The sequence below is a fragment of the Nerophis ophidion genome, linkage group LG02 (assembly GCF_033978795.1).
Source record: "Nerophis ophidion isolate RoL-2023_Sa linkage group LG02, RoL_Noph_v1.0, whole genome shotgun sequence".
In the NCBI taxonomy this organism is placed as follows: domain Eukaryota; kingdom Metazoa; phylum Chordata; class Actinopteri; order Syngnathiformes; family Syngnathidae; genus Nerophis; species Nerophis ophidion.
In genome coordinates, this window is record NC_084612.1 from 19,345,120 (window position 1) to 19,364,701 (window position 19,582).

Consider the following 19,582-nt stretch of genomic DNA (forward strand, 5'->3'; position numbering starts at 1 on the left):
AAAATGATCAATGTTGACTCACTTTAAATATTATTTTAATCATTAACATCAGTGCCCTTTTAAGTATTTGTTAATGTTTTGCTGAATCTTAAAAATGCATTTTTTTTTGTTTCTCAAAGTTCCTGTAAAAGCTTAAGTGTCCCCCCCTCAAATATTTAAAGCCTAATTTCTGCGATATTGTGTTATGACTTCAATACAGACATTTGACTGACTGACACAAATATAAAAACTCCTGATGAGTTGCCAAGGATAAATCTTTTTTGTACATCTTGTTCCACAAATGATTTAAATAAAATCCACATACTTAATACAAAAAAAAGGCTACAATCTTAATATACTGTGAAGTGTGCACATGCTTTTTTTCCAGTCACTTAATTTAAGGATTTAGTTTAAATTTTTTAGTTTTTAAAATCAATTTTAAGTATTGTGATAATTTACTGTGTGTGTATATATATATATATATATGTGTGTATATATATATATATATATATGTGTGTATATGTAATTATGTACGTATATATATATATATATATATAAATGATAAATGGGTTGTACTTGTATAGCGCTTTTCTACCTTCAAGGTACTCAAAGCGCTTTGACACTACTTCCACATTTACCCATTCACACACTGATGGAGGGAGCTGCCATGCAGGGCGCCAACCAGCACCCATCAGGAGCAAGGGTGAAGTGTCTTGCTCAGGACACAACGGACGTGATGAGGTTGGTACTAGGTGGGATTTGAACCAGGGACCCTCGGGTTACGCACGGCAACTCTCCCACTGCGCCACGCCGTCCCTATGTATTTATATATATGTATACATACACATATATGTATATATATATATAAATATATAATGTGTGTGTATATATATATATATATATATATACATATATATATATATAAATATATAATGTGTGTGTATATATATATATATATATATATACATATATATAGTAATGACACTTAATATTTTGTGTTGTAAACATTGTAAGGCAAATTTTTCCAAAAAAAACAAGAAATACATCTAATATTTAAGTCCTCAATCCAACAGGTGGCGCGACACTATTTGTGCCCAAGTGAGTCAGAGGTTTTCTTCCTGTCACTTACACACAAACCACTAACCTGAAGAGATGCAGCCTTAACACCTGCTGGGAAAAAAAAGTGTCAAGGTTGTTGAGTAAGCAAATTGGACAACACTGAAAAAGCAGGGTTGTCATACATTTAAAATACTGAAATGTACGGCTTCACAGTACTATGGAGTTTTATTCCTTGTTTTTGGTCTAAATTAAGCAGTTTTGAAGGCATACAATGACTAAAATATCAATAATACTGTAGTATTGACACTAGATCAGACCAAAACAATCACAGCGTGTTGTTCAGTATTGTTTGATTGATTTATTTATTGATACTTTTATTAGTAGATTGGACAGTTCAGTATGTTGTGGTAGTGTTTATATGCGTGAAAGCAGACTTCAGAGACTTCATGTAAACTTCACACAGCTTCCTTTACTCGTTCTTCTTCATCCCCTTAATCCCGACAATACACTCAACGGCGCCCCCTCTGGACGCTATGTGATATTGTACTGAACATCTGTACATCCCCCCTTTTAGCTTATAAACCTCTTTTCTTTATTTTAAACATAGAACTGTTTCAAAATGAAATAATTCCAAAATGATAGTTACTTCTATCGTATTCACCAGGTATTAATAACTGAGCATATTCAAGTCCCATTCAATAACATTAATACCCAACATAACACACATGTTTTTAGGAACAACAAACAAGACCAGGGAAAACTCTCTGGTCAATTAGCATGTTCATAAATCCAGTCTATCTGGAGGACGGGAAACTCTTCCCGACCTGGTCACTGTTTCACCTGCATCCGTCTGCCTTTGGACAGTCTCTGACTCATCCGGGCAGGATAAACCACTTTCTGGGAGCACTGTCAGGTGAGCCCTGTTTCGTCTTAAGCTCCCTTGGTCCGTTTCCACATTGTACGACCTTGGTGTTGAATTCGGTCCCTGGACAGTAGCTGTTGTCTGCGCTGTTATAATCCACACTCTCTGTCCTAGAACCAGAACTGGTAAATCCTTAGTCCTGTGTCTCAGGTTGAATGACTCTCTCTGCTTCTATTTTAGTTCTTTGTCTTTTTTCCTGATAGCTCTGAGGTTTGGCCAGGCTGGTTTCAGTGCTTGAGGAGCAGTAGGAACTGTTGATTTTATCCTCCTCCCCATCAACAGCTGCACTGGGCTCAGCCCGTGAGCCAGTGGTGTAGCTCTGTAAGCCAAAATAGCTTTCTGAGGGTCTGGACTTTTGTTGAGCAGCTGTTTGACCGTACGGACAGCTCTCTCTGCTTCTCCGTTGCTCTGGGGATAGCGAGAGCTGCTGGTCGTGTGGTTGAAACCGTAGTCCTGGGCAAAAGTGGCAAAGTCTGTGGATGAAAACTGTGGCCCGTTGTCAGTCACCAAGATTTCAGGCACTCCAAATCTTGCAAAGATTACCTTGAGTCGCTCCACAGTTGTAGATGTTGTCAGGGTCGGGAGGTTTGCTACTTCAATGTATCGGGAGTAGTAGTCCACCACCACGATATAATGTCCATTCTTCCACTGAAAGATATCAGCCGCCACTTTTTCCCATGGTCGTGCTGGTAGGGGCGTGGTCATTAACGGTTCTGTCTTTGTCTGTGAATATTGGCAACAGATTTCACACCTTTCCACCATCTCTTTAATCTGTCTTGTTATCCCTGGCCACCATAGGGATCCTTGTGCCCTTGCCACACACTTAGTCACGCCATGATGGCATTCATGCAACCTTTCCATCATTTCCTGTTGCATGCATGCAGGGATCAGAATCCTCGTTCCCTTAAGAAGCAAACCCTCTGCCATGTTGATATCGTTCCTCTCCGACCAGAATGGCAGAAGATGCTCAGGAACGCTTCTCCTGTGAGAGGGCCAGCCTTTTTCCGTCAATGTTTTCAGCTGCCTGCAAACACTGTCTGTGCTTTGAGCTTCTTTGATGCACGCTAGCTTACTATGAGTGGCAGGGAGATAGTGTAAAATGTGATCAATGTATGCACAGCATTCTTTCTGCAAGCTACTATTGGCCTCTCTGGCCTCCATTCCCAGGGGAGCTCTTGAGAGTGTCAGCAGTGACGAGTTGTTTTCCTGGGACATGTATGATTTTGTAGTTGAACCTCAACAGTCTTAGCCTAAATCTAAGAATTCTTGGAGGAAGATCATCCAAAGACCGAGAGCCAAGCAGCGAGATTAAAGGTTTGTGATCGGTTCTCACTGTGAATTCCAAGCCTAGCAGATATGAGCTGAGTCGCTCACAGGCCCATGTTGCCGCTAGTGCTTCTTTTTCTATTTGCGCGTACTGGATCTCTGTGGGCGTCAAGCTCAGTGATATGTACACAACAGGTCTCCATCTACCATCTGTCTGCTGCTGCAGGAGGACCGCCCCAAGTCCATATGACGACGCATCTGCAGATACTAATGTTTCTTTCTTAGGACTGTATTGTGCCAGGACTGGAGGAGAACTCAGCTCTTTTTTAATTTTTTCAAAGGCTGTTTTCTGTTGTGCGTCCCAGGTCCATGTGCTGTCACTTTTTAACAGGTCACGAAGGGGTTTTGTGAGAGCTGGTAGACTAGGTGAGAACTTGCCAACATAATTCACCATTCCCATGAACCGGCGGACTTCCTCCACATTGCGAGGTTCTGGCATGTTTTTAATGGCACTGATTTTGTCTGGATCAGCCTCGATTCCTGATGCGCTTATGTTGTGTCCAAGGAATTTCACTTTTTCCACTGAAAATTCACATTTTTCATTGAGGGTGAGGCCCGCTTTTTCCACACCTTTTCAGTACTTCCTGCAGCGTTTCATCGTGCTCTTTTTTGTCTTTTCCATAGACTAAGATGTCATCTGCATGGCACAGAGCGCCCTTTGCTCCTGCGATTATTTGTGATTTTCTCAGCTGAAAATGCTCAGGCGCGGAAGAGATGCCGAAGGGGAGCCTCTGAAAGCAATATCTTCCGAAGGGGGTAATAAAATTTGTTAAAGGCTGTGATTCTTCATGTAGAGGAACTTGCCAGAAACCAGATGTTGCATCTAATTTCGAAAATACTCTTGCCCCCTCACGCTGTGCCAGTGTCTCATCAACTGCAGGCAGTATGTGTCTCTCTCTGCACACGCTGTCGTTAAGTCGGGTGAGGGCCACACAAATACGAGGTTTCTTATTTGGCTTGGGGACCACTACCATCCCCGCACACCATTCAGTTGGCTCCTCAATTTTTCTTATGACCCCCATTGCTTCCATCCTGTCTAACTCTTCTTTAACTTGTTCTTTCATTAGGTAATGGAACTCTGCGCGGGGCCGAGAGAGCATAAGGAACTGCTTCATTCTTCAGTTTTATCTGATAACTTCCTTGTAGCTTTCCAAGCCCTAAAAAAACTTTTGGGAACATAGCTCTGTATTTATGGCTCGCTTCTTGTTTCTCTTCCTGTACTGAAGCTACCTGTTGTACCAGGTTCAGCTTTATTAAAGCAGGAAGTCCCATTAGTGGCATCACCAAGTTTGTCACCACATATACATCCTGCCTTATTTCTCTTTTTTCTGTTTTAATGTGTGCTTTCATGATGCCCAAAACCTTCAATGGACAGTTATCTGGACCTTTAATCTTCTTAGGTGGTGTCTTCAGCCTGCCATCACCTGCTCTCAAGTACATAGCGGATGGAATAGCTGTAACTGAGGCTCCTGAGTCCAGTTTAAATGTTACCTTATTTCCATTGAGGCTGATTTCTTTTAACCATTGCTCTTCAATTCCTTCTGTGTTAACTGTCCTCATGAAAGCTATGTCTTCTTCTGTGTTACTGTCCACTATAGCTTCCACTCTTTGAGATGATCTGCAGACCGCAGCGAAATGTCCCTTTTTTTTTGCATTTTCGACACTCGGCCTCTTTGGCTGGGCACAGTTTCCAGGGGTGTTGTGGCCTTTGCCGCACCTTGTACATTTCTCATTATAGTATGTCTTGTTTACAGTGCTTGGCTTGAACGTAGACTGCTCTGGTCTGCGTGGGGAAGCTTGTCTATATTGTGCTTTCCCTCTGTTTGTGTTTATGGCATCCACATTAGCACCTTTAATTTCTGTGTGTCCCCCTCGTAGCAGTTGCTGTTGTTTCTTTATGTCTTCCTGCTGTCTGACCTGGGTTATTGTTTTTGCCAGCGTCAGGTCTGGGTCTAACTGAAGTCTCTCTGACAGCCTGGAGTCTCTTATCCCGACCACTATGCGGTCTCTTATCATTTCCTCCTTTAAAGCACCAAATGTGCAGTGTTCTGCCAGCTTATGCACATCTGTGATAAAGTTCTCTGCAGACTCACCTTGTTGTTGCTCTCTGCTATTAAACTTTGCACGCTCATAAATGACATTGTGCTTATCCACAAAATGTTCATCAAATGCTTTTGTCACCTCAGCATAGACTGTCTTCTGTTGGTCGCTTAGTGGTAACGTAGTGAGAATGTCGTCACTTTTTTCACCCATCACATACAGTAGAGAGTTGACCTGATAGCCGTCCTCTTTTCCGCTCAATCCTGAAGCCATCCTGAACCTCTCGAATCGTCTCAACCATTGCGGCCACGAACTGGGCTCCTTGAAGTTGAAGCTGCCAGGAGCCGCGATGGAGAATATTTGATCTGTCATCTCCCGTCCTTATCCGGGCTCCGATGCGGATCCACTGCTCTCCGTAGCCTTTCCTGCCGCCGGCTAGGTAAACAATGACGACCTCAGCTGGACTATTTCAGCCACACTTCTCCCAACTACACCTACTTTTTACCCACAGTAGGTTCGCCTACTTCTGACACCATGTTGTGGTAGTGTTTATATGCGTGAAAGCAGACTCCAGAGACTTCATGTAAACTTCACACAGCTTCCTTTACTCGTTCTTCTTCATCCCCTTAATCCCCACAATACACTCAACGGCGCCCCCTCTGGACGCTATGTGATATTGTACTGAACATCTGTACACAGTACATATTCCGTACACTTGACCACTAAATGGTAACACCCGAATACGTTTTTCAACTTGTTTAAGTCGAGGTCCACGTTAATCAATTCATGGTTGCCAATGATTGGCTTCACCTCGTCAGTATTGCTGTATTGTAGTGTATTTATGTATTCTTTTTTAAATTTTATAAACCTTTATTTAAAAATTGCAACATTTACAAACATCCATCCATTTCTACCGCTCATTCCCTTTCAGGGTCGACGGGGGCACTGGCGCCTATCTTAGCTACAATCGGGCGGAAGGCGGTGTACACCCTGGACAAGTTGTCACCTCATTGCAGGGCCAACACAGATAGACAGACAACATTCACACTCACATACAATTGAGAAATAATAATCAAAATAAGTACAAAACAGTGACTAGGGGGTTAAAAACTCAATAAAGTAATTAAAAAAGAATGATAGGCTCACACAAGTTCAGTAAACAATTTAAATTTGGAAAACAGCATAGTTGTATAGAGTAGAGAGTGTTTTAACGTAGAGTTCTAATTCTTTTTAAAGGCACATAAAACAGATTGGGTATTTAGAAACTTACATTTATGCATATAAAACTTAGCCAATAGTATAATGAGGTTGCAAAGGTTAAATTCATTTTCAATTTTTTTCATACAGTGTAAATCCAAATAGCACATCTTTAAAGAAAAGCACACATTTGTCATGAATATTGTCCAGGATTCAGTGTACTGCAGTTTGTGTTGCCTTTGTGTAAACTTAATGTAATGTAATGTAATGTAATGCAATGTAATGTGTACATGACACAATTGGAAATCGTAGGCTTACTTAATACAGTTTTTCGTTTCAAAATTAAGGCAGTAGTGTTTTAGCATGTAGAACACATGTTTTAATGACCATCTAACAAGAAAGTAAGTCATGGATCCACAAGAAACAAACGGATGGAAAGTAATCAAATGACGTCATCTGGGAGCGCCACTACGACGACACCCCGGAAGTGCGCCACGTCACAAATCTGACCCAACCCCCAGGGTGTTGTGGCTCAGGCCATTTCAAACTATGCTTCATTCTGAAACTGAAATTCGTCTCTCCTTCGACTGGAACACTTTTAAAAGACTTTGACCCGCACATGTTTCATTTAATCCCAGGATTCCAACCCTGAGGTCCGATCTTGTCTGCTGTTTTACCGGTAAGTACTTTAGCTAACCAGCTAGCCTGTTAACGTTGTTTAAATTGTGACATATTTTAATCAACAAGTGCTTTCTGCTGGACGTGTGTGCTTCTATAATTGTGGCTTCACTACTTTCTTGCCACAAATAATTTTTAATCTGACAAATGCCGTCCAGTGGGCATCATCGCCTTTCGGTACAAATGAATCATTGAACTTTGGGAAAAACTAATTCCTGCACTCTGTTGGTTTTGATTGATATAGTGGAAGTTGCAATCTTAAAGGCCTACTGAAATGAGATTTTCATATTTAAACGGGGATAGCAGGTCCATTCTATGTGTCATACTTGATCATTTCGCGATATTGCCATATTTTTGCTGAAAGGATTTAGTAGAGAACATCGAGGATAAAGTTCGTAACTTTTGGTCGCTAATAAAAAAGCCTTGCCTGTACCGGAAGTAGCAGACGATGTGCGCGTGACCTCACAGGTTGTAGAGCTCTTCACATCCTCCCATTGTTTACAATCATGGCCACCAGCAGCGAGAGCAATTCGGACCGAGAAAGCGACGATTTCCCCATTTAATTTGAATGAGGATGAAAGATTTATGGATGAGGAAAGTTAACGTGAAGCACTAGAAGAAAAAAAAAAGCGAGTGCAGTGGGAGCGATTCAGATGTTATTATACACTAGTGATGGGTCCGGCAACACCGATGCATCGGCGCATGCGTCAAGCTCATAGAGCGAAACCCTGTGTCGGTGCGCGTACTGCTCTTAGAAAGTCACGTGACCGATCATGAGCTGTTTTGGTCACGTGACCAATACGTGAACTGTGTCGCGCTGGCACCTGCGCGCCAACCTGTGTTTATAAGGAAGCGCATCTGTCAACGAGATGCTGCTGCCAACAGAATCGCCGCGCTTCTGTCGTTGGTCATTTGTCATTTATCGTCATCGGAGATCATTTCCACCGTGTGGGAATATTTTGATCATATATCGGAAAAAAAGTATTTGTGTTCATTTCCTTGTCGTTTGATCCTGTTCTCTCAAAGTTTCTGGCATTGTCCCACCCACACAAACATCCAATTGGTTAAATTAAAAAGCAGTGAAGTACATTCTCTTCGATAGCTCAGTTGGTAGAGTGGAGGGCTGTAGTAGATTATGCTGAGTTCCTTAGGGCACTTGTTCAAATCCAGCTCGGACCCATTACCTTTTTACCATGACTTGATTAACGTGGACCCCGATTTTAACACGTTGAAAAACTTATTCGGGTGTTACCATTTAGTGGTCAGTTTGTACGGAATATGTACTGTACTGTGCAATCTAATAATAAAAGTTTCAATCAATCAATCAACAGTGCCTATTCAGAGCGCATGTAAAAAAAAAAAAAAAAATCCCAGTCCACAAGTATCCTCATTCACAACACGCTCTCTTAGATTTCCATGTTATGATACATGTGCATACCATTTAGTGGTCAATTGTACGGAATATGTACTGAACTGTGCAATCTACTAATAAAAGTTTCAATCAATTAATCATGTTCACGTTATTTATTGACTGTATCTAAAAAAGATATAAATATATTTTTATTTAAATGAGGATATGAAATAATCCTAAATGAAATACCATGATTTGGTTTATATTATTATATATACTAGGTCATAAAATCAGTGTCAGTTGAGTCGGTCCATAGGTTGCCTGTAGGGATTTTTAATGTCCAGCAGGTGTCAGTATTTAGTGACACAGTGTTGACACAGTATCAATACAGTTTTGCAATGTGTCGAAATGATACATGAAGCCTCATCAACCCATCACTATTAGACACATTTATTAGGATAATTCTGGAAAATCCCTTATCTGCTTATTGTGTTAATAGTGTTTTAGTGAGATTATAAAGTCATACCTGAAAGTCGGAGGGCTGCGGTGAATGCCAGTGTCTCTAAAGGAGAAGCCAAGATCACAGCTGCCTTTTTGACTGCTACAGGAAGAGGTCGCATAATCCACTCAAGTCTCCGGTAAGAGCCGACTTAATATCACAATTTTCCCATCCAAGAACTTGCTGGTTGACGTAGAGAAACATGTTCGCTTGACCGCTCTGTGTTAAAGCTTCACAACAAACAAAGAAACACCGTCTGTGTCTCGGTGCTAAAGGCGGCTGCAATCCACCGCTTTCCACCAACAGCATTCTTCTTTATGGTCTCCATTATTAATTGAACAAATTGCAAAAGAGTCAGCAACACAGATGTCCAAATTACTGTGTAATTATGCGATGAAAAGAGACAACTTTTAGCCGTAAGTGGTGCTGGGCTAATATGTCTGCTACAACCCAAGACGTCACAAACAAGCATCATCATTCCGCGACGTTTTCAACAAGAAACTCCGCGAGAAATTTAAAATTGTAATTTAGTAAACTAAACCGGCCGTATTGGCATGTGTTGCAATGTTAATATTTCATCATTGATATATAAACCATCAGACTGCGTGGTCGGTAATAGTGGGTTTCAGTAGGCCTTTAATTTTAAACCTGCTCCTCAGGATTGTATTGCTTTGTGTAAGACTATAATTATATGGAGGTTACTGTTGTTTTTCTATTTTTCTCAGAACTTACTGCCAAAGTGCTACCTAACCCCTCAAACAGGACATACAAGTTATTACGTTTTTGAAGGGTGTAGATCAATATTTGTTATTTATGGTAAAACAAAATCTGTAAACATTAGTCCTAAACAAAAATGTCAAACAATATTAGAGTTAGGCAATATAAATGATAAATGATAAATGGGTTGTACTTGTATAGCGCTTTTCTACCTTCAAGGTACTCAAAGCGCTTTGACACTACTTCCACATTTACCCATTCACACACACATTCACACACTGATTGAGGGAGCTGCCATGCAAGGCGCTAACCAGCACCCATCAGGAGCAAGGGTGAAGTATCTTGCTCAGGACACAACGAACGTGACCAGGTTGGTACTAGGTGGGATTTGAACCAGGGACCCTCGGGTTGCGCATGTTGTAACCATTTCACCAATCTCGCGCACTTTCCAAATTTGGACGCGATCTAACAGCAAAACAGTCTCCCAAAACTGCGTAGATGGCATCAAGGCCTATTTATCCAAGCGTGAGGGTTGGGAAACGAAGGTGTTTGGCGAGGGAAGTTTGGATTCAGGTCGGGTGGCCTATTTCAAGTTCCAGGTAACCCTACATAATTATATTTTATAAATAGTAAACCAAGTTGTGGTAGTAGTTTAGTCGGGGATGTACACTGTATAGTGATGAATCCAATAAACATTTGATTTGACTTCGATTTGACATTAAATTAGCAAAATGCAGTTGCGCATTTGGCAAATTGCGGCCATTGGTATTGTGCTTACAACACGCACGGCCACTCTTCCACTGCGCCACGCCGTATGTCTGAAAACTATCAGCAAGCTGAGAGTGAGGGACGCAAACAGACTGGACAAGCTGGTAAAGAAGGCCAGTAACGTGGTGGGAGTGGAGCTATACTCTCTGGCGGTGGTGTCAGAGAGAAGCCAGCTATTATAGACAATCAATCAATCAATCAATGTTTACTTATATAGCCCTAAATCACTAGTGTCTCAAAGGGCTGCACAAACCACCACGACATCCTCGGTAGGCCCACATAAGGGCAAGGAAAACTCACACCCAGTGGGACATCGGTGACAATAATGATCCAGTGGGACGTCTGTGACAATAATGACTATGAGAACCTTAGAGAGGAGGAAAGCAATGGATGTCGAGCGGGTCTAACATGATACTGTGAAAGTTCAATCCACAATGGATCCAACACAGTCGCAAGAGTCCAGTCCAAAGCGGGTCCAACTCAGCAGCGAGAGTCCCGTTCACAGCGGAGCCACCAGGAAACCATCCCAAGCGGAGGCGGATCAGCAGCGCAGAGATGTCCCAGTCGATACACAGGCAAGCAGTACATGGCCACCGGATCGGACCGGACCCCCTCCACAGGGGAGAGTGGGACATAGAAGAAAAAGAAAAGAAACAGCAGATCAACTGGTCCAAAAAGGGAGTCTATTTAAAGGCTACAGTATACAAATGAGTTTTAAGGTGAGACTTAAATGCTTCTACTGAGGTGGTATCTCGAACTGTTACCGGGAGGGCATTCCAGAGTACTGGAGCCCGAACGGAAAACGCTCTATAGCCCGCAGACTTTTTTTGGGCCTTGGGAATCACCAACAAGCCGGAGTCCTTTGAACGCAGATTTCTTGCCGGGACATATGGTACAATACAATCGGCAAGATAGGATGGAGCTAGACCGTGTAGTATTTTATACGTAAGTAGTAAAACCTTAAAGTCACATCTTAAGTGCACAGGAAGCCAGTGCAGGTGAGCCAGTACAGGCGTAATGTGATCAAACTTTCTTGTTCTTGTCAAAAGTCTAGCAGCCGCATTTTGTACCAACTGTAATCTTTTAATGCTAGACATGGGGAGACCCGAAAATAATACGTTACAGTAGTCGAGGCGAGACGTAACAAACGCATGGATAATGATCTCAGCGTCTTTAGTGGACAGAATGGAGCGAATTTTAGCGATATTACGGAGATGAAAGAAGGCCGTTTTAGTAACGCTTTTAATGTGTGCCTCAAAGGAGAGAGTTGGGTCGAAGATAATACCCAGATTCTTTACCGTGTCGCCTTGTTTAATTGTTTGGTTGTCAAATGTTAGAGTTGTATTATTAAATAGAGTTCGGTGTATAGCAGGACCGATAATCAGCATTTCCGTTTTTTTGGCGTTGAGTTGCAAAAAGTTAGCGGACATCCATTGTTTAATTTCATTAAGACACGCCTCCAGCTGACTACAATCCGGCGTGTTGGTCAGCTTTAGGGGCATGTAGAGTTGGGTGTCATCAGCATAACAGTGAAAGCTAACACCGTATTTGCGTATGATGTCACCTAGCGGCAGCATGTAGATGCTGAAGAGTGCAGGGCCAAGGACCGAACCCTGGGGAACTCCACACGTTACCTTAACGTAGTCCGAGGTCACATTGTTATGGGAGACACACTGCATCCTATCAGTAAGATAAGAGTTAAACCAAGACAGGGCTAAGTCTGACATACCAATTCGTGTTTTGATACGTTCTAATAAAATATTATGATCGACGGTATCGAAAGCAGCGCTAAGATCGAGGAGCAGCAACATAGATGACGCATCAGAATCCATCGTTAGCAATAGATCATTAGTCATTTTTGCGAGGGCTGTCTCCGTCGAGTGATTTGCCCTGAAACCGGATTGAAAGGTTTCACATAGATTGTTAGACGCTAAGTGTTCATTTAACTGCTCCGCAACAATTTTTTCGAGGATTTTTGAAATAAAGGGAAGGTGAGACACCGGTCGGTAGTTTACCATGAGGTCAGGATCGAGGTTAGGTCTTTTAAGAAGAGGATGAATAACCGCTTTTTTGAATGCTAGGGGAACAGTGCCCGAGGAAAGTGATAAGTTTATAATATTTAGCACTGATGGACCTAATAATACAAAGAGCTCCTTGATCAGTTTCCCAGGAAGAGGGTCAAGTAAACATGTTGTTTGTTTTATTCCATTTACACGTTGTAACAATTCCTCTAATGTTATTTCCTCAAAACGAGAGAAACTATTTTGGAGGGCAGTATCCGCCGTATATACAATCGTGTCAGTGTTAATAGAACCCCGTTGTAGCTGGGACGCATTGTCTTTAACCTCCTTTCTAATGACTTCAATTTTCTTACTAAAGAATTGCATAAAGTCATCAGCTGAGTGGGTGGAGCTACTGGAAGGAGTCCCTTGTTGGGTTAGCGATGCTACCGTACTAAACAAAAATTTAGGATCGTTTTTATCACGGTGGATGAGATTTGAGTAATAATTAGCTTTAGCTAAGGTAAGCATGCGTTTATAAGTTATTAAACCATCACTAAATGCTTGATGGTGCACCTCAAGTTTAGTCGTGCGCCATTTGCGTTCCAGCTTTCTGCATAATAATTTCTGAGCTCTAGTTTCTTCTGTAAACCACGGGGTGCGCTTTTTTGGAGCCTTTTTTAACTTTAGTGGTGCTATGTTATCAATGGTTTCGCGCAGGGCGTCGTTAAAGTTGTTAGTGAGGTTATCAATAGAGCCCACATACTTTGGGAATGGTGCCATTACCGAGGGCAGTAGGTCAGCAAGAGTTGTCGTTGTGGCCGTATTAATGTTGCGGCTGCTATAGCAGTTATTATTATTATTAGTTTGACGAACATGCGTCTGAACCTCGAATTTTATAAGGTAATGATCGGACAATACTTTAGTATACGGGAGTATCGTAACTTTGGAAGCGGTGATACCCCTGACAAGCACTAGGTCTATCGTATTACCGTTGCGATGCGTGGGTTCATTTATTATTTGTGTGAGACCACAGCTATCAATTATACTCTGGAGCGCTACGCACGGTGGGTCCGATGGGGTATTCATATGGATATTAAAGTCCCCCATTATGATTATATTATCGGCGTGTGTCACTAGATCAGCAACGAACTCTGAGAATTCATTGATAAAGTCCGAACAGGGCCCTGGGGGGCGGTAGATAACAGCCAGGTGTAGAGGCAGCGGTGTGACAGACCTCATAGTAAGCACCTCAAACGATTTATATTTATTATTTATGTTAGGACTAAGGTTAAAGTTTTCGTTGTATATTAGTGCGACCCCCCCACCCCTTTTAAGCGGACGGGCAATATGCGCATGTGTAAAGTTAGGAGGACATGCCTCATTTAGCGCAAAAAAGTCGTTTGGTTTAAGCCAGGTTTCGCTGAGACCGATGACGTTAAGATTGTTGTCTCTGATAATATCATTAACTAACAACGTTTTGGGAGACAATGATCTTATGTTTAAAAAACCTACATTATAGGTAGTGGGCTGTTTTAGGGAATTTTTGATCAAATTATCCGTAGTAGCAATATTAATAATGTTGTGTTTATTATGCCCAGTGCATTCAGTATAATTACGACCATATCTAGGAATTGATACGACGGGAATGTTCCGATTGTTTGATTGTTGCTTTGATAAACTGCACACATCATGGTTAGCCTCCTCAGTAACGGGGATTTTCCGATTGTTTGTTTGTTGCTTTGATAAACTGCACGCATCATAGTTAGCCACCTCAGTAATAGACAACACCTCCCACCCACTACACTTGAACCTTGCGGAGAGAACGAGCACTTTCAGTGGAAGGCTCAGGCTCCCAAAATGCATCACGGAATGACACAGGAGGTCCTTCATACCGACAGCCATCAGACTGTATAATGCATATCTTCCTTCTTGACTGCACCTAAATGTAGAATATATGTAGAATATATTTAAACTATTCGTATATTATAAATATAATATATGGGCAGCACGGTGGAGAGAGGTTAGTGCGTCTGCCTCACAATACGAAGGTCCTGAGTAGTCCTGGGTTCAATTCTTTCTGTGTGGAGTTTGCATGTTCTCCCCGTGACTGCGTGGGTTCCCCCCGGGTACTCCGGCTTTCTCCCACCTCCAAAAACATGCACCTGGGGATAGGTTGATTGGCAACACTAGGTCATTCCCGGTGTGGCCCTTGTGTGAGAATGTGAGTGTAAATGTTGACCCCAAGCTGTAGAAAATAGATGGATGAAATAAATTATATTATTTATTATTATTATTGTGTACTGTGAGCGAACTGTGGTGCTGAATTTCCCCCAGGGGTCAATAAAGTACTTTCTAATCTATTCTAATGTACGTTTTTTAAATTTGTTTATTGATAATTATTGATATTTCTCTATGACTTATGGAAAATATATTAAATGTTCCATCAATCCATCCTCTTCTGCTTAAGGGAAGCCCAGACTTTCCTCTCCCCCAGCCACTTCGTCCAGCTCCTCCCGGGGTTTCCCAGGCCAGCAGGGAGACATAGTCTACCCAACGTGTCCTGGGTCTTCCCCGTTGCCTATGACCGGTCGGACGTGCCCTACACACCTCCCGAGGGAGGCGTTCGGATGGCATCCTGACCAGATGCCCGAACCACCTCACCTGGCTCCTCTTGATGTGGAGGAGCAGCGGCTTTACCTTGAGCTATCCCCGGATGAGAGAGCTTCTCACCTTGTCTCTAAGGGAGAGCCCCGCCACCCGGCAGAGGAAACTCATTTCGGTCGCTTGTATCCGTGATCTTGTCCTTTCAGTCATAACTCAAAGCTCATGACCATAGGTGAGGATGGGAAAGTAGATCGACCAGTAAATTGAGAGCGTTGTCTTCCGGTTCAGCTCCTTCTTCAACACAACGGATTGATACAGCATCCACATTACTGAAGACGCTGCACTGATCCGATATTAACATTAAACATTTTTTTTCAAACGTATCCTCGTACTGATTATAATCCCCTCATTCACCAAGGCAGAAAGGAAAGGACATGTTCAGTTAAGTTTATTTCCAACATGCCTACAATACAATGTAATGCATCACATATTTCCAGGTGTTTCATTACAGCACGTCCGAAAAGGAGTAAGAAGAAGCTGATCTTATTTAATCCTACCCTATTTTCATTGCATTGCAGTTTTATCCTATTTCCTTGTTCTTTGTAACAGAACAGTAAATAAATAATAAATAAATAAATAATATACCACAGTAATACATAAATAATCTTTATCTCAAAAAAAAAAAAAGGTTCAAGATATTCATCATAATTGTTCTTCTATGTACTCTGTGAACACTTGTAGTTTGAACAGTCTCTTAAACTGAATCACATTGGTGCTTTGTTTGATTTATTTGGTTATTCCATTCCATAATTTAATTATACATACAGATATCCTAAAGGTACACATTTTTTAAATTTAAATTTTCCTCTAAGGTTATATTTCTCCTCTTTTGTTGAGAATTGTTGTACATTCTTGGGTAGCAGGTTATAGTTTGCTTTGTACATCATTTTAGCTGTTTGCAAATGCACCAAATTGTTGCATTTTGATATTTGTGATTCATTAAATAAAGAGTTTGTCTGTTCTCTATAGCCAACATCATATATTATTCTAATTGATCTTTTTTGTAACACAGTTATTAGTGAATGAAGCGCACATTTGTCGTTTCCACAATAATTCCGATATGGTAACACTAGTGAGTAGTAAAGAATATGAAATTATTTTTTGGTTCCAGAACATGTTTAGCTTTACTCATTATTGACGTGTTTCTTGCTGCTTTATGTTGTATATTTGACTTCAGTTCATTTTATCATCTATTAGTACACCCAAAAAGGTTTTCTTTTACCCTTTCAATATTTACTCTGTCTATTTGTATTTTTGTTGGACTTTCCTTTCTACTGTTACCAAATAACATTAGTTTAGTTTAACTGAGATTCAAAGAGATTATGTTTTTGTCAAACCATCTTTTTATTTTGTTAAATATTTCTGTTATTTGAATTAGCTTTTGTATGTTCGCTCTTGAACAAAACACGGTGCTATCATCTGCAAATAATACTAACTTTGAGTCCTTTGAAACTTTACAAATGTTATTTATATAAAGATTGAACAATTTTGATCCAAGTGTTGATCCCTGTGTTCCCTCTGAGGACTCCGGCTTCCTCCCACCTCCAAAAAACATGCACCTGGGGATAGGTTGATTGGCAACACTAAATTGTCCCTAGTGTGTGATTGTGGGTGTGAATGTTGTCTATCTGTGTTGGCCCTGTGATGAGTAGGGATGATGTTCGTTAAGAAATTATCAATGTCGATGCCATTATCGAATCCTCTTATCGAACTGATTCCTTATCGAATCCAGATAGGTTGTTGTGTATGCATTGAGTTCCAAAAGCCATAGATGTTATGTGACTGGGCCGGCACGCTGTTTATATGGAGGAAAGGGGGACGTGACTTAGGACAGCATGCGGACGTTAAAGTGTGATGGTTTCAGGTGAGAGAGGATGCTAAAGGGACACCCCCCGTGAGCGTATAGTGTTGCTATGTGCGTTGTAAATAAAAAAATTGCCGACAAACGCATCACCAACATGGTCCCGCTCACTTTCGACATCCCAGTGAAGCACACCGTGGAGAAGAAGGGGGACCAGCACGGTTGCAAAACCATACGCACAACGGGGCAAGAGAAGTCCGTGTTTACTTTTTCCGAGGAGCCCCACAGCAACGAGACTGACTTTAAAAATGACGAGAGGGAATCTGGCATGTTTGATGTAGAACTTGCCCAGATGTTCATTTCGGACACCGAAGATGAGGACTTTGATGGATTTGTGGATGAGGATTGATCAAAAAATAATTTGAGTACATTGATAAATACTTCAATAAAGTATAACCAAACTCCGCTTTGCTCTTTCTGCCTTTTTAAGACAGTGTCCATGCATGCTAGCGTATGTTTTAAGCTGGCGTATGTTTAACCATGTCTGCGCTCAAAAACATGCTGCGCCTTATTAATGCGTTATACAGAAATACCACACGTGCATGAAACAGCTCTTTTTAATATTCTTATCGAAGCAGCTGGAGAACCGGTTTTCGAACATCATCCCTAGTGATGAGATGGCGACTTGTCCAGGGTGTACGCCAGCCTTCCATTGGAATGCAGCTTAGAGAGGCTCCAGCACCCCTGTGTGTGTGACATACATTTATGTACGTTAGGTCAGGAAAAAATACAGCGGCTATATCATCCCTACAAGCCTCTTTCGCAGGTTTCCCCGCTTGTCAGGGGATTTTATAATAAGTTTTGGCTTATTTTCATGTCACATATTCTGTGTTTCGTAGGTTTCCCTGCTCGTCAGGGGATTTAACAATCCCCTGACGAGCAGGGAAACCTACGAAACAAGCTTGTAGGGATGATATAGCCGCTGTGTTTTTTCCTGATGAAATGTCTAATATGGATTGATGGATGAAGGGTAAGAGTGCTTAGTTGTTTAATAGATACACCGCAGGGTAAAAACACTTGTGAAAGATCCCGTGTGACTGTTCTGAGGCTGTTAGAAATTTGCTGTAAAAATGTTAGTCACTTGTTCATGTTTTGACCTAAACTCTCCAGTAGAAAAGCCTCACTATAGTGTTTGAATGTCTGGCAAGTGGAGATTACATCCAGTAGCTTTCATAATCATCATTTTTATGGGATACATTACAGCAGGTGTGATTATGTTCTATTGCTTTCGACTTATCAGGCTGTATCTTACTGTAAATGACAAATTGCCTGTCGAGTGTCCTTGCTGGTAGCTTGGAGACCAGCAAAAAATAAAGTGAGACTAGTGTGTCCTGTTGCTATAGAAACATTTGCCAAAGGTTCATGTTTGCTGGCGTCATTCGTGTTGAATGCGTCCTGGTGGGAGGGGCCCTTATCCTGGTCTGGGACATGGACCAAACCCTGTCAAGAAGACAAGGATTTTATGAGTCATATATAATGTCTGACACACTGGCTTGTCAAATATCATCATTACTCTAAGTCACAGTGTTCCTACTTCCTTGAATTCATTAAATACCTGGAGTTAGAACAACTACTTAAATACTGTAGTTAAGACGTCAGCTTATCTTGTAAAAACTCAGTTTAGATAGCGTCTATATTTGCTTTTTCTTTGGGGTTTTTTGGCTTGTTTTCATGTCACATATTCCGTACCATACCCATTCATACGTGTGAACTGTTTTATACTTGTTGTATGTTTTAGTTTAACAGTAGCAACAGTCATTTTTCTACAATTGTACTACAATTAACAATATGCTCTTTCACGCAGCCAAATTTTTGCTGTTGACGGTGCTTGAGGGGGCTACAGCCCCGTCACAAATCTGTTTAGCCTCAGTTGAGCCCCCCAGCATTTTAGGGCCCTACAATGCGAAAGGAACCTGCTGTTGTGTTTTTGGGATTTGCGTAAATCCCTAAAATGTGAAATCCAACAATCGAGGTATTGCAAAGATATTTATGAAACAATCTTGCCTTCCTTTATACTTCCTCCAAAGGAGCTTTTTGGAATTTTTCCTTATTTCTGACGTCTCACTTGTAACATCAGTGGATTATCCATATATAGTTAAAATGGCGCCACGTGAAAAGAACTGCTCACTAAACGGGACAGCTTCGTACGAGTCCAGATTTGCTAAGGCTACTGCGTCCATCTTTCCTAACGCCTATCACATGTCCAGCTCCATCCTTTGGCTTCCCAATCACAGCCTAAGTGTCACCTTTTTTTAGGCCCGCCCATTAAGAGCGCTCATTATAACCAATTGGCATTGTTAGCAATAAAAAAGGGTTAAACTTGCCTTAACGCATCACAGTTGTTGCAGGAAAGGAAAAGAGAATGAAAAGAAAAATACATTTGTGGAAATCGGATCCTGTTCTCTTGGTCTTTCTCTCTCACCTATTTCTTCCCCTTCTTATACGGACGATTGTTCCCCAGCTTTGGTTTTGTGATCCGAATTATTGTGTGTGTGTGTGTGTGTGTGCGAACACTACA

The 19,582-nt window shown here is 41.4% G+C and overlaps 1 protein-coding gene across 2 annotated transcripts in view; it reads left to right on the forward strand.

The window, feature by feature from the left end:
• Positions 1 to 7,002: 7,002 nt before the first annotated feature.
• The window catches only part of gnpnat1 (glucosamine-phosphate N-acetyltransferase 1), a 28,849-nt gene continuing 16,269 nt past the window's right edge, over positions 7,003 to 19,582 (forward strand). Inside the window, exon 1 of one of the 2 annotated variants that reach the window (XM_061878794.1) lies at positions 7,003 to 7,202. The gene's annotated coding sequence lies outside the window, so the exon portion shown is untranslated. The remainder of the gene's footprint in view (positions 7,203 to 19,582) is intronic. The other variant, XM_061878786.1, reaches the window with a different exon arrangement.